We start from the raw sequence: 15,410 nt of genomic DNA, 5'->3' as shown, positions 1-15,410 counted from the left end.
ACGAGAGCCAGCATAACACTCGAATCATTTTATGAAATATGCTAAATGATAAATTTTAACTTATTACATCTTTTAAATTGATAATTAAATATTCTAATAAACATTGACCATGTAGCACCCCCCTCGCTACAAGGGCTATATCTACCTTAAACGTCATAGTTATAGTAATCCCTGTGTTCATATATATACATTTGCACATAATCATCTAATCAATTTGCATACGTAATCACAACGTCATAACGACATATTCAACCCACAACATCATATATATACAAATCAAACACCACAGGTGATCCACCACAATTGATCGCTACGCCTATGTTCTCTTTATACAAACAAAATTAGATTTGTACTCTAGCTGACAAGAGGAGAAAACAGCATACTGGCTCGACCTGCCTGAGTATAGTGCGTAGACCTATTATTAAACAGTCAGACACCTCAAAGTCTACTCCTGAAAGAAAATGTCAACAGAGGGATGAGCCTGCCACTCAATAAGTAAATAATCAACCCTATCTATATATGTATATCAAACACAGCCCAAACAGGACAAGTAGGCAACATGCATGGATTACAGTCAATTTAACTCCAACATAATCAATTCTAGTACACCACATAGCTATCTCACAATAACATAATCAATTAAACTTCCTTTTTCATAATTTGCTTACCAGAAGGTGATATCGTGTTTTTCCCGTCAACTCAATCTCACCGTTATATAAATTTAAGTGAATCCCCTTGACAACTGGCTCATCAATCTCATTTCGCATCATAGCTCTTTTCAATTCGCATCATAGCTCTTTTATTTGCGCATCATAGCTCTTTTCACATCACATCTTTTTCATATCGCATCAAAGCTCTTTTCATTTTATTTTTTTTCCTCATATCGCATCAAAGCTCTTTTCATTTCGTTTCGCCTTATAGGCTTTTCAACACGTCAAGGGGTATTCACGCCACAATATATAGTCAACTTCCACAACTCCCTCATTTTCACATATCACCATTCTTGTAAGCAATTAGTAACGTAAAACAGTATATCCATATATTCTCATTTTCAGACATCCACAACACATCAAACAACAACATAACATTTCAACGTATTTTCTCATGCCACGTACACAATACCATCAATCAAATCAAATCATTCACCACTCATATATTTTCAGATAAATCAATGTCAGCACAAACCACAAATTCATATAACAGTAAAACCACAAATACAGAAAGCATATATAGATAATACTAATTATTTACTTACCTCAACCTCACAACGTTTCTTTCTACTCAATCGCTAATTGTCAGTCCTTTCACCTCACCCCCGTATCCTATAATGAGTTATACCACATACAATTAATATATCGAGAATATCATAATTTTTTTTAAATACAATATTAAATATTATTCGTACAATTTCTACTAATTCTTTAATATTCCATTTCTATCGAAGTACAAATCTTCGTTTTTCCTCTTTATTAACATACCATTTATTAAATATAATTTCTGGAATATTTCTACGGATTTTTTATCAATTTCTCGCTATTATATAATTTAATTAAATAACAATACGTAGAATTGCGTATTTGGTTAACAATTCCGATGGAATTATATAAATTGGCTATAGCAACATTCAAATCTAATAAATTTAATAATCTAATTAACCAACGACATCATTTTTATATTCGATTCTATATTTAATTAGACACTATTTTAAATAGCCAAACCCGTAAAATATTCCGATTAAATGGTACATCGCTTAATATAAATAATATTTAATAAACGAACTAATTAAATAATATAATTATATAAATTAATAAGAATTAAAATTAAAATTCTTACCTCCTGCGCTAACTGAAGAAGGACAGAAAAATTGCAGAATATGCAGTGAAATGGTTTGACAATATTATATGTATATATATATATATATTATGTGCTTATCATGGGGTGGGGCGGTGGGTGATGGCCCACCCCTCCCCCAATTCATTTTTCTTTCTTTTTCTTTTCTATTCCTTTTCTTTCGTCTTTTTTTATTTTTTTTTAATTTAATTTAAACTTTTCTCAAAATACCTATTACGTCATTCTTAAATTTCTTAATTAATATAATTTGTCCCCAAATATTATAACGAACTCCAATTTAATCCGTTCGAGTTTTATTATATTCCAATTAGGGAACATAATTTATTTACTAATTAACTAAGTTTTATAAAAATTATCAATTAATCCCCCAATTAGATATTATAATCTTTGGGGCGTCACAGACCACAATTATGATAAATAATATTTAATTTAAATAAGTACATAGAGAACTTTAAATAATTCTTAACTTATTTTTGTTGTTGATCAAATTTAATGACTATTCATTTGATTAGCATCTAGCAATCATCTCAAGCAATCTCATAATTTCAGGGGCACATTAAAATATAAGAATTTCATATGGAAGTGTCATCTTTCAAACATGATCAAATACTCATTTACTGACCTTTACCAAGAGAACATGATGGTACCAGTGCTTTTAGACTAAGATTGCAAGTCCACCTAGTGAAGAGTCACTCCCATTTAAATATCATAAGTTAAATATGGACATGTCTGTGATATTCTTCTATCACTCTTTCAATTACTGCAACAGCAATTATTCATACAACAAAATACGACATCAAGAATCTCTATCGATTCCTCGCAGTTTCCCAAATAGATTAGAGCAATAAGATTCAATATCTTCATTTTCTATAATTATCTTTATTTCTTTTTTTCAAGAACTTTTAAGCGGTGGAACCCGCAAACAGAAAAGCTATAACATTCACATATTGTTTCATTATGTTTCATGTCTTTAAACTTTAAACATCTGAGTGACGAATAACAACCATAGTATCATGACATATTCACAGCAAGCAAATTGGTAAACCAAGTTCCAGTAGGAGTTAACAACTGCAATACCTTATCAACAAAAAACTTCTATTAGTAAAATACCCAAATTTTATCAAAATGTATTTATTCATAGAGCATGAATAAAAATTTATTAAAAGAGAGAATTAACTAGAGATAATTATCCGGTGTAAAGCTTAATTACTTTGTCAATGAATTATGATGATGGTCAGGACGGATGAGCTTTGATAAATAATATTAATATATATAGATATAAGAGTAGAAAAAGAGCATGTATGGAATTGAAGCATGATGAGGCATTGAAAAACCTCCATATGAATGCAAGGAAAATGTAATACATTTTAAGTACAGTTTTACCAACTTCCCAAGAGAAAATGATAGCATGAAAATGTAATATATTTTAACTAAATCCACTAACAAAATATACCAACCTTACCAAGATAAAATGATCGCAGAATTTCTGTCAGTGATTTTGGACAAAGGTTGCAAGTCCATCGAGTGAGGAGTTAATCCCAATCAAAACTTCTGTCAGTGCTTTTGGACAAAGGTGGCAAATCCATCGAGTGAGGAGTTAATCCCAATCAAATATGATAAGTTAAAATGGGACAACTTGGTGATTTTCTTGTATCACTCTATCAATTACTATAGCAACAATTATTCATACAACAAAATACGATAGAAAGAACCTCTATCTATCCCTTGCAGTTTTTCAAATGGATTTAGAGCAATAAGATTCAATATCTCCTCTTTCAATAACTATCTTTATTTCTTTGCTTCAAGAGTTTTACGAGGTGGAACCCTCAAAGAAAAAAGCTATAACATTCACATATGTTAACTCAGAGATCTCTACTAGCAATATCAGAACAAGGCTAAAAATACATGCCATCCAACCTATTTCACGACGTTACACGTCTTTAAACTTAACTTTCATTGTTATTCAATTTTTAATAGGGTACATAATAATCAAAGGTATACATATGAGTGAAGAATCACAACCATAGTACCATGATATTCACAACAAGCAAATGAGGTATGATAAAGCATGTAACTATCATCTCAAGCACTCTCCGATGGGGCACATGGACTTGACAAAAAGGATTTAGCAGGGTAGAAGCTCAAATTTCCAGCAAACATTGTACACGATTTTTGTAAATTAAGTTCCAGTTTTTCACTCATATAATCATATATAAAGAAACAGGAGTTAACAATTGCAAACAAATTATCTATATGTAACAAAAATATTCTATTAGTAAAATACCCAAATTTAGCAAAATGTACTTATAGAGCATGAACAAAAGTTTATTAACTAGAGATAATTATCTTGTGCAAAACTTAATTACATTGTACGATATATTAGTCGATGAATTATGAATAATACAAACGTCATGCATAATACTAGAGCTAGGACATAATGGGAATCTCTTTTCCACTAAATCATACAATAGAACTTCCTAAGACAAAGAACACAATCCTGCTCACAACGAGCAAACTGTAAACATGAGACAGTAAACTAATCTACCAACGCCAATTTCTGCTCTTCCTTTTATTGCATTTTGTAATCGTTGCTTATGAAACAAGTTATATAATGATCTAATTATTTATCACTAGCCCAACAACTGAGAACTTCTTTCAAGAAGAAAGTGGTAAGGAGAGTTGAGAGCAGTGCATCAGAACTTGGTCTGGAATTTTAGAATAACTAAGTTACAAGGAGAGACATCAACAGAAAAAGTTCTATAGAGCAAGTTACCCAATGCATACAACAGAATGAAATATTCCATAAGACATCAAAAATCAAATATACCAAATACGTGCCCTTTCTTGGTGGTAAGTTGCAAGAATATTATTGCTGGCTTTATTTTCCCACAGTTGCTCACCACTTAAGATAACCAGAAATAACAGGAGCTATGAGATCTATTAGCGATATGGAAACAAAGAAGTTCACATGATTAAAAAAAGATCGGGAACGAGTCACATACGTCTTATCAAGGATATGTATGGATATACCATTGACCTCTTCTTCTGAAACTTGTAATTTAATAATCTCCACAAATGCAATTGGATCAAGAAACTCAAATAGGGAGATACTCCATTGCAAAAGGGTATTCCAGCAATGGAGAAAGCTCGACATTTCCCACCACCACTTACGTTATCAAAACATAGTGGGATCGCTTTTCTTTGTTTCTTTTTTTTTATGTGAATGCTGCTCTCTTTTTCTTTTTATTTTCTTTTTGTTCTTTTTTGTTGGATTTTTGTTTTTCTTTTTCGTTTTGTTCTTTGTTTTTTGGATTTTTTTTCTTTTGCGTTAGAATTCTCTAAAGCTTGTCTCCTAATGCATCTTCACAAATCCGTTCTTATAATTGGAAAAAAAATAGAAGAGAAGATAGCCATGTAAGAAACCCTACCATTTCCAAAATGGTTGCTGCAGCACAATAGTATGCAGCACACATAATTAGCAAACAACAGAATTTCTGCTATGGAAATGGAATTCTACTGCACATTTTGATGCACAATAATTAGAATTCCCATGATTCTGCTATTGCAGAATTGACCTTCTGAAGCAACACAATTCAATTGTGAAGCAGAATCCAATTAAACATCACTAATGCACAACGTCATGCATAATACCAGAGCTAGGACATAATCAACATCTCTATTCCACTGAATTGTACAACAGAACTTCCTAAGACAAAGAACACAATCCAGTTCACAACGAGCAAACTGTAAACATGAGACAGTAAACTAATCTACCAATGCCAATTTCTGTTGTTCCTTTTATTGCATTTTGTAATCGTTGCTTATGAAACAATAACTGAGAACTTCTTTCAAAAAGAAAGTGGTAAGGAGAGCTGAGAGAAGTGCATCATAACTTGGTCTGGTATTTTAGAAAAACTGAGATACAAGGAGAGACAACAACAATAAAAGTTCTATGGAGCAAGTTACCCAATGCATACAACAGAATGAAATATTCCATAAGACATCAAAGATCAATTGCAATATTCCAACAGAATGAAATACCTACCCTTTCTTGGTGGTAAGTTGCAAGACTATTGTTGCTGGCTTTATTTCCCCACAGTTCGCTCACCACTGAAGATAACCAGAAATAACAGGAGCCATGAGATCGATTGGCGATATGGAAACGAACAAGTTCACATGATTGAAAAAAGATCGGGAATGAGTCATGTACGTCTTATCAAGATATGTATGTGTATATCATTGTCCTCTTCTTCAAAAACTTGTAATTTAATAATTTCACAATTGCAATCGGATCAAGAAACTCAAATGAGGGAGATACTCCACTGCGAAAGGGTATTCCAGCAATGGACAAAGCTCGACATTTCCCACCACCACTTACGTTATAAAACTCAGTGGGGATCGCTTTTCTTACTCTTTTTTTTCTTTTTTGCGAATACTGCTCTCTCTTTCTTTTTTTTTTCTTTTTGTTCTTTTTTTGTTGGATTTTTGTTTTTCTTATTCTTTTTGTTCTTTTTTTTTGGATTTTTTTGTTGTTCGAATTCTCTTAAGCTTGTCGCCCAAAGTATCTTTAGAAATCCGTTCTTGTAATCCAAAAAAAGAAAAAAATAGAAGAGAAGAGCGTTATGTAAGAAACCCTACCATTTACAAAATGGTTGTTGCGCACAACAGTATGTAGCACACATAATTAGAAAACAGCAGAATTTCTGTTGTGGAGACGGAATTCTACTGCATATTTTGATGCACCATAATTAGAATTCTCGTGATTCAGTTACTGTAGAATTGAACTTCTGCAGCAACACAATTCATTTGTGTAGCAGAATCCAATTAAACATCACTAATGCACAATAGAAATATAAGATCTCGAAGGTTGTAGCAGAATTTGATTTCAATTCTGCAATTCATCTAATTCTCGAGCAACGAAATGCACACTCAATGTGATTTAATAGAAAAGTTCATTTACATATCACACAAGCACAAGAGAAAGTCAAAAGTTTGAAGGTTCTTACTTTAGTAACACTTTTTCACGTGCCCTTCTTCCTTAGTATTCTTAACCTTGAGTTCTCAATCTCTCCCTACGCCACAAGCGGCATTCATTCTTTCCCGATTTGTGAATAATTTTGGCATACATGAAAAAAAAAGTTCATGAGTTTGTGTACAAACAAGAAACAAAAGCAACTCTACACAAATAGAAGGAACATAATTTAAATAACTTTGTGATCATCAACTGCTTGTTTAGCTTACATAGACAAAAAACAATCTACATAAATAGGAAAAATTAAATCACGTGAGCAAGTGGAAGCTGAGTTCAATCAGCACACTTTGCACGATCAGCCTCATTTTGCAGCATAATGAGCAAATTCTGCTCCTGAATAACTTATTCTGCATCAAAAGTTTGCAGAATCAGCTGCATCAAAATAAGCCAAATCCACCTGCAAAATTCTTGTGCAGAGTTCTTGAAACACACAACAAAGAAAGGCTTGAAGACATAATTTCTACGACGAATGAGTCTGGGGAGCAATTTGACCGAACGCGTGTCTCGTGCTTGGTAACGCTCTAACCAACTCGTCTACTAATTGAAGTGCTTGAACCTTTTTTATTTTAGAGGAAGCACTCCCTCTAGAAACTAAAGAGGAACTCTAAATGGATGAAAACTATTTAGTATACTAGTTGAATCTTAAAATCCTTCAAACTGAACAAGTGAAAATTGTACACATGAAACAGCTCATTCTAACGTAATTACATCGCAATCAGAATAGCTAGAGGCCCGCTTGTTATTGTGCACACAGAATCAGATCTAGGAAATTGCAGTAGAAGCCTCCGTTACATATAACCACTGCATCCCAGAAATGCTACAAAATAAACAAAGCTTATGTAACTTAATATTTTCTACATGTAATTATACTAAACCTTAGGGGACAACAGTGTAATTATATATCTCTATAGTAAATGTAAAAAGCTACATATATAAAATAATTAAATATATCAAAAACTTAAAATGGAATAAAAGGAAAACAAATGTTAAAGTGGCCTTCGCTACGTGTTGAGCACCTACCAAGTTGGCCAAGCACACAAGTAGGTGTCATCGACTGAGCCTTTCCAAATTCTAATCCTTTTTTTAAAAAATAACTAGTAACCATCGTGCATGGTCCTCGAGCGCATTCTTTTAAGTATTAGTTGAATACACATAATTTTCATGCACATAAATTCTCTGATTTAATACAACTAATTTGATACACATACAACCTAATTGTGCTTGATTAGCATTTCCAAATGTCGCCTTGTATTCATATGCTTAATTTGGAACACACCACATATGAGGTCAATACGAGTGTTTAAAACTTTGTTGGTTTAATTAAAAAGGAAAATAGAATAATCTTTTGAAAATCAATAGAAAATTTTTAAGACAATGTAACTCAATTTCACTAATCAAATTTTGCTTAAAGCCAACAAAAAATCTTCTTTTGTTTTTGTTGGAGGTAGGTGAAATCTTTGTTCCATGTGCACTCCAATAATTATTCAGGAGATATTGAATTAATATAAAACAATTGATCTAAGTTGATAGAATAAATAAAAAGAAAAGAAGTATTCCGCCTATTCCAATCACCTCGCATAAATCCTATGTTAGAATAGGTGACTAAAAAGTCAATTGGATTAGCCTTTATGTAATTTGTTCCGACAATTTTGGTGTAATTGTAACATTGTTTATGAATAAAGTGAGTATTCATTATCTGGCAATTATATTTATTGTGCTAACTGATTATGTTTATAGGCTTAACATCACAACAAAGCCCACAAACTAAATTATACAATCTATGTAGTTGGGCTGCGCATTAGATGGAGGTCATGAAACTAAATTTTAAAGGTTATGTTTGAAACGTTCCAAGTCGAGGACCTCGAGACTGGGCATCGAGAGTTTTATTGAGACTTGCACCAAAAATTGCATTCATTGGATGAGTGTCGTGTTTCATCGGTGACAAACATTGGACGACTATGCAATGTTAGTGGGTGGTTGACAAGGTTGTCAAGCCAACTGAACTGACTCCCGAAAAGTCGTCATATGGAAGCCTTGGAGGCTTGCTCGGTATGTCTAGATCTTCCTAACTTCGATAGTACGGGGATTAGTCTTTAGACTTGAGGAACCATAGCAGTTGCATGCATGTGATGGTTGTATCTTGGATTTGACGAAAGATGACCGTATCTTGGATGTTATTACAAGTCCTGTTCAGTGCAATCAGAATATGTAGTGAGGACGATGGGTTCTAAGATAGATTCCGTCACCTGTCAGTATATGACAGTCGAGTCTCCTATGCACTTTGAGATGGTTGGTGCTCTTAGAGTCTGTGGCCACAACGATTGGTTGACTAGGGAATGATTTTCTACGTCAATCAATACAGCAAATGCATCTCGAGTTATTGATTATAGTATCTAGTCCAAGATGGGAACTGACACCCAATTCCATGCCCTATACTTAGATCAAGAGACGGATGATGGAAGGACCATACCAATATGGTACTCGGGAGATTAAATGTTCACGCCAACATTCACTTAGCCTCTAGTGCCATGGACCGTTGCTAGACGGCCACCCACGGTGATGGGAATTTTCGATTAATGGTTAATTAGAAATAAATTAATTAAATTGGATTTAATTAATTATTGTGTTGGACACAAGCCCAAGTCTAGCTGAGGATGAACCTAAAGAGTCACACACAAATCATTATAGAATTGGTGGAAGTAATTTGGAAGTAATTCAAGAAGAAATAAATTAATTTAATTGGATTAAATTAATTCAAGGAGAATATATATAAATGATTGGATCATTTATTTAGCAATCCATTTGATGGATGGCTCAAGAATTAATTAATTGGATTAATTAATTTTTGGGCTTAACACCTTTAAATTAATTGGATTAATATATTCGGTTTGGCTTAATTAATTGATTGGATCAATTAATTAGTATTTGGACTTAGATTTACTTAATTAGATTAATTAAATAAATGAACTTTGGTTGGGCTTGATTTGATTTGATTAAATCGAGCCCGGTGCATATTTGAAGTTCAAGTCCATTTGAGGGTGGTTGGAACAAGTTAAGAAGGAGTTGAAACTCCTCACCATGATGAACATGATGGAGGAGTTATTTCATCATGCTTGGAGGTTATATGAATATAGTTGTATAGGTTGTCTTGGAGGCAAACTTAGTAATTATTAAATTTTATTTTCAATTGTATGTGATATAAAAAATTACACACATATCTATCATAACCACCGCAAAAGCCACGAACTTTTCTCTCCACTTTCTCTAAAAAATATTCTCCTTTTGGTTCTATTTTGAATTGGATTCAAATTAGAACACAGAACAATTCAAAAGCACTAAATAATAGTGTTGTGTTTGGTATCGTTTTTCTTCCTGGTTGTTTGTTCTATCTAGCAATAGAACAAGAACTTTACCTTTTCATTTTGTGGTGTAGACAACTTAGAGAAATTCTAATTTGAATTCTCAAGTGAACGGAATGGGAGAACATAAAGAGAGCAACGCACGTTGCAGTTTTCTAAAGAAACAAAAGGTAAAGTTTCATATTATGTTTATGTACTTTTTGTTTTATCCTCTAGCCACATGTCTAGCATGTTTATTTTGTTATTATTATGCTTTTGACAAACACCGAACGCCCGAAAATTTTAAAGGGAACACCCCTTTGAACCTCATAAATAATACAAAAAAATTAGTTATTAAAAAACTATTGAGAAGCAAATATATACTACATCCAGTTATTATTCAATATAAAACGACTAAAAATTGATAAGAATGGACAAAGATAAATACTCAAGTCTTCTAACACATGAACATATGTATGCGCCTGGTTTTCTTTCTAGTTTTAGCCCATGAGATGAATAGGATTTTTCATTAGTTACTTATTAAATTAATTAGAAAGAAAATTATTTTGTCCCTTTAAAATGTTAACAAAACATACCAAGATGAGCTATTATATGAGCGTCCTCTACTGTCTCATAAGTTATCCCAATTTGAAAAATGTAGAATTGGTACTATATAAAATTTAATATTGAATTTCGATTTATATATCAAAGCAAGAGTTCATAAAATGAAATACACTTATTAACCAAAATATGCTTACTAATTCGCGATTGGTATTCACACAATGAACATAGAAGCAAAGTCAGAGTAACGACACACTAATAACTTGAACAAAATTAACACTATAACCATCCTTTTAGATGGAAAATCACGTTTTTTTTTTTTTTTATAATAGTATAGATCATCAATATCTACAAATATCAATTTAAAGGAGTGAGTGTAGCTTGAGATCATGTTCAATCTTGGCAATTGGTATATGAATTCCATCCACAATCTCCCAAATTTGTGATATTGTTAGATTCTTTGCCTCATTCCACATGAAACTACACCAATTATAAATCAATTACCAAATTATTATGCTTCCACATAGCAATATAACTAGGAAAAGAAGGCTAAAATGCATAAAACCCCCTGTGTTTTAAAAAGTCAGCAAAAAACTCCCTCCTGTTTCAAAAATAGGAAAAACCCCCTCATCTGTTTTATTTTAATCAGCTCACTTGCCCTTTTTTTTAGTTTAGCACGGCATTATATTTTCTCCCTATATGACCGTTATACCCCTTTTGAATTACTTGCTGACTTTTGACTACTATAGTCAAAGAGTAAATCAAAGAGAGAGAAAAAAAAGTTACATGAGAAGAGAGAAATTTTGATATTATTTATCCACTAATTGAGGAGACTCTTCAAGAGAAAATAGAATTGAATGAAAGTTCAAATTACTCTGAAAATAAGGAATATTTCCAGATTTTGGAAAAACAAAGAAGAGAATTTCTCATGGAAATTCTTGACAAGTGTGACAACGGTCCTAAAAGGATTGACCCAAAACTTCTCACGCCGGAAGAAGAACACAAGTAGCTGAGAAATTTTGAGGTTTGACAAGTACTACTAGGAAATGCAGTGAGACGACTATATTCCACTAAAATCCATGGTAGAATCCCAGCTAGGAGAAACGGAACGGGTAAATTTCTACATAATTTCAGTTCTAAAAATTATGACTGATTGGAAAGAACTTGAGCCGGATACATCAAATATCTTTCAAGATCTGAGGGATATACAAAAGACGGTTCAAGACTATGAACATAGGTTAATCCATATACCTATGAAAATAGAATCTTTAAGCCAAAAGGTGGACGAGGTTCTTAAGATCCTTCCCGATCTACACAAGTGCCTTATAGATCTATGGGTAGAAATTACAGATCTAAAAAGAAACCAAAGAGAGAACCCTGAGACATCAAGATCCAGACAGGGGGGAATCAGGGATGCCCTTGGAAAAAGTACCTCTTCTACACCAGAAGGGGAAGACCACGAAGATTCCAAAGCCAAAGTCCAGAGAGGATCTGATTATCGCATCTATCAAATCAATAATATAATAGAGGTAACGAGAGCGGATCTATCAAATTTACAAAAATTGGCAGAATCCTTCTCCCAACTCAGGATTGTGGATTTAGTCAATATCCAAACAAATGAGATATCTCACCCCAGCACTACCACCACCGGAGGGAAGTACATGTTCTCATGATCCTCCATAGGACCAACCAATGAGAGAAAGTGCGGATTTCCACACTAATCCACTCCAACATTTGTAGGAACCAGGCTAAAGGAGAATCCAGGGAGAAACCCAAAAAGAGTGCCAGAGAATACACCTTGGACGAGGACAATGCTCCAACCCTTACATCCATATGGTGCTATAGTGAACCTGGATATTATCGATTTTCAAAATACCAAGAAGCTGATAGACGAATGGGTTGCAACAATCAAGATAGCAACAACTACCCTAGAGCTCGACAAAGAAAACTTCATAAAGCTTGTGGAGTTGAGCTTGGAGGGATCTGTGAAGATCGGATGAGATAATACCCCAAAAGATACCAAAGCCAGCATCCTTGCCGGAGACTCGAATGGCGCGATAGCAGACTGGCTGGGAAGGCTTATCAAGATACACTTCATCAGAGATGGATACTTCGAAAGAAGTAGAGCAGAAAAGACTGGAGAGTATGCACAAGCTCTCTTCAGCCTTGAGTTAAGAAGTATTTGCGCAGTAGATGAATATATCTATTGGTTCCGTAAGTATTTCTTCTAGAGTGGAGTAGCAATAGAAGTAGCAGGTCCAATGTTCTTCGCAAAGATATGCAGTCCATGGAGGAAAATATTTCATCCAGTCATACAAAGTACTTGAAGGACAACTAGATTCAGTGGCGCGAAGAATGTCTTTCCTTAAAGACAAACTGAAGGATTGATATTATAAAGCATCCATCCAGAAGAATATGAAAAGACTAAGAGGTAAAATCAAACGAACTCCTCTTTGTTGTGATAACAATGATTTTCCAACTGTTATAGGAGAATCAAGCGAGCCAAGGAAAAGGAGGAAGTAGAATAATGACTCCTACCCCAGGAGTTCAAGGAGAACCTTTTCCTGATGAAGATCATGGTGGTCCAAGTCCAAAGCTAGAGCATATAAATCTGGACAAAGAACAGGACCAACAACGGTTTAATCCCAAGGATCTAGATGAACAGATGCAAGATCCACTGGAAGAACCCCTACAAGAAGAACTTTCAGATGGGCCCATACCAATGAAAGTTTCAAAACTGCAATTGCTGGACTTTTGGAGCAAAAGGACATATATCTCCCGATTGCCCGCAGAAACATGGTGAATTACAAAAATTTGAAGCCACAGATGATATTCTAGATGCAGTTTACTATGGCGATTTGGTACCCATCTACCAATTCGAAGATCTTCCTTTAGAAGAAAGCATCTATGAGGAGGAAATAGAGACTGATTCGGATGGATCTTCAACCGAGTCTGAATAATTACAACGAGGGAGATAGGCTTGAAACTTCCAAAAGCCTATCAGGATTCTTTTCCAGAATGATAGTGTCAAGCAAAACCATGGAAAGGATCATGCGACAAGATTCCAACCTCAGCCCATATGATGGATTAAGGATTGGAGGAATTGGAAAAGTCCTAAACCAGATAGGACTGAACTAAAGGAAGCATCACATAATCTACAAAGTAAGTTCAGATGAGTTTGCTATACCTATGGAACTTACTGGTAATGTGATGGAAATGCAACTAATTCCTAAAGAAGAAATTCTTGAAGAATTAAGTAAGCTTAGAGAAGAAGTAGTTATTACTATGAAATGGATCCACATAGAAACTATTGAAGTAGTAATAAAAGTGACTTTTAAAGAAGGAATTGATTCAGAAATACATTTATCAATAATGATAGAGGAATCAATAACTTAAGAGACGGTTGTCTTGGAACGATGATAGAAGATTTGTATGCAAGAAAATTGATGTTTGACATTCATCCTAGGATTGCATACAACCTAGCAGACCAAAATTTTAGTAGAGTCTTAACCCTTCATCAAGATTTCAAAAGAAAAGATCTAATGAAAGAAGGTAATAGACTATATTTTATAACTTATAGAATAGCTTACGCCCTTTCCAATACGCATCATTCAGATATGTTTCTTAGGAAAGAGTATATTGAGATTCCTAAAATTTTCAAGGAATTTGCCAAGGTAATGATACCAGATCCTATTCGGATACCCAGAAATGGTGTTGATGTCATCATAAAAGATCACCCAGTTTTAGATAAAACACTTAGCTTAAGAACTGATTTTAGTAGTCGAATGTCCTTTTCGGAAGATAGGATTACAGGCTATAAAGGAAAGGAGAAAGAGTTATTAAAAGCTTTAACTCCTCAAGAGATTAGGGTAGATAACTTAAAACTTAGATGTCTTGAAGGATTGGAAGAAATACAAGTTATATTTGAATTACTAAGAAAGAGAATTTTTTCCCTTGTGATGATTTATATCATTAGCAGCAACCAGTTGTTGGAAAATATGAAGGCATGTTAGAAATAGCAGGCCATAAAATGACAGATGCAGATGTTGCAGGACGAGAAAACGGGAGTATGACTCTAGGGTTAAGTTTACTCGAAGATAATAAACCATGGAGAAGAAAAGGTAACTAAATGGAATTCAGTCTTGATGGTGTTACCATAAGGATTGAATGATGAGTCCCTTTTCTATGCACATATCAGTTGGTATGTTGTATGATCAATATAAGACAGAGTATTTTGCAGCTTATATTGATTCAGGTTCAGGACTTTGCACAGCAAAATTTGGAGTTTTCCTAAGGAAGCAAGGGAAACCTTACCCATTATTATAGGAAGGTATTTTTCACAAAAAATCCTCATACTCAATAAGGGAATACGAGAAGTCAAGGTCATGATTAGAGGAGCATTTGGATCACCCTGGTTTAAGGTAAAAACACATTCTATTTACTTTCATGATACAGGTGCCGATATCTTGTCAGGTAATAATTTTATTCAAATCTTTGCAAGATTATGTAGGATAATCAAAGGAATCTGTTAATCTTTAGTACTAACTGTGGTAGTGAGATACATGTGTTGCAAAGAGAAAGGCATTTAACAGGATAATGCCAATAAATTTTCGCAACGAACGTGGTGA

At 33.8% G+C, this 15,410-nt stretch overlaps 1 long non-coding RNA gene across 1 annotated transcript; it reads right to left on the bottom strand.

Annotated features, from left to right (window-relative positions):
- Nucleotides 1-226: 226 nt before the first annotated feature.
- LOC148786667 (uncharacterized) lies at nucleotides 227-1,880 on the bottom strand. Its single transcript, XR_016067823.1, has 3 exons — nucleotides 1,834-1,880; nucleotides 1,256-1,322; nucleotides 227-451 (listed from the first exon to the last, which is right to left on the bottom strand). It is a non-coding gene; the product is annotated as an uncharacterized LOC148786667 (long non-coding RNA).
- Between the last annotated feature and the right edge of the window lie 13,530 nt (nucleotides 1,881-15,410).

The sequence above is a fragment of the Sesamum indicum genome, linkage group LG10 (assembly GCF_026168435.1).
Source record: "Sesamum indicum cultivar Baizhima isolate 11 linkage group LG10, ASM2616843v1, whole genome shotgun sequence".
Lineage (NCBI taxonomy): Eukaryota > Viridiplantae > Streptophyta > Magnoliopsida > Lamiales > Pedaliaceae > Sesamum > Sesamum indicum.
The sequence above is the reverse complement of the archived record's forward strand: the minus strand, read 5'-3'. Positions and strand labels throughout refer to the sequence as shown.